Consider the following 938-nt stretch of genomic DNA (forward strand, 5'->3'; position numbering starts at 1 on the left):
AAAATTTTTGACCAAGTCAACCCAAAATTTCGAAAATTTGGAGGAAAATAAGGAAAAGATTTTTTTTGATTTTTTGAATTTTTAATTATGAAAGAGAAAAACAACAAAAATACTCAATGCATGAAATTTTTAGATCAAAACAATGAATGCATGCAAGAATGCTATGAATGTCAAGATGAACACCAAGAACACTTTGAAGATCATGATGAACATCAAGAACATTATTTTGAAAAAATTTTTGATGCAAAGAAAACATGCAAGACACCAAACTTAGAAATCTTTAATGCATGGAAAATATGAATGTAAAAGTGCACAAGAAAAACAAGGAAAGACACAAAATAAGAAAACATCAAGATCAAACAAGAGGACTTATCAAGAACAACTTGAAGATCATGAAGAACACTATGAATGAATGAGATTTTCAAAAAATGCAAGAAAAATTTTTAAAAGCATGCAATTGACACCAAACTTAAAAATTAACACAAGACTCAAACAAGAACACAAAATATTTTTTTTTATGATTTTCTAATTTTTTTGTATTTTTATTACTTTTTGTTTTCGAAAACATTTTTGGAAAAACGAAAAAGAAAAAAAATTTTTGAAAAAGTTTTTGAAAAGAAAATTACCTAATCTGAGCAACAAGATGAACCGTCAGTTGTCCATACTCGAACAATCCCCGGCAACGGCGCCAAAAACTTGGTGGACGAAATTGTGATACAAGAATTTCAGGCACTGTTAGAGAAGCTCACAACTCCGTTCAACTAACCAGCAAGTGTACTGGGTCGTCCAAGTAATAAACCTTACGTGAGTAAAGGTCGATCCCACAGAGATTGTTGGTATGAAGCAAGCTATGGTCACCTTGTAAATCTCAGTTAGGCAGATTAAATTGATTTATGGGTTTTCGAAAATATGAATGCAAAAATGCACATGAAAAACAA

At 30.5% G+C, this 938-nt stretch overlaps 1 pseudogene; it reads right to left on the minus strand.

The window, feature by feature from the left end:
* LOC107474762 (uncharacterized) overlaps positions 1–938 on the minus strand; it is a 13,753-nt pseudogene that overhangs the window by 9,661 nt on the left and 3,154 nt on the right.

This window comes from Arachis duranensis, chromosome 2, assembly GCF_000817695.3.
Source record: "Arachis duranensis cultivar V14167 chromosome 2, aradu.V14167.gnm2.J7QH, whole genome shotgun sequence".
Lineage (NCBI taxonomy): Eukaryota > Viridiplantae > Streptophyta > Magnoliopsida > Fabales > Fabaceae > Arachis > Arachis duranensis.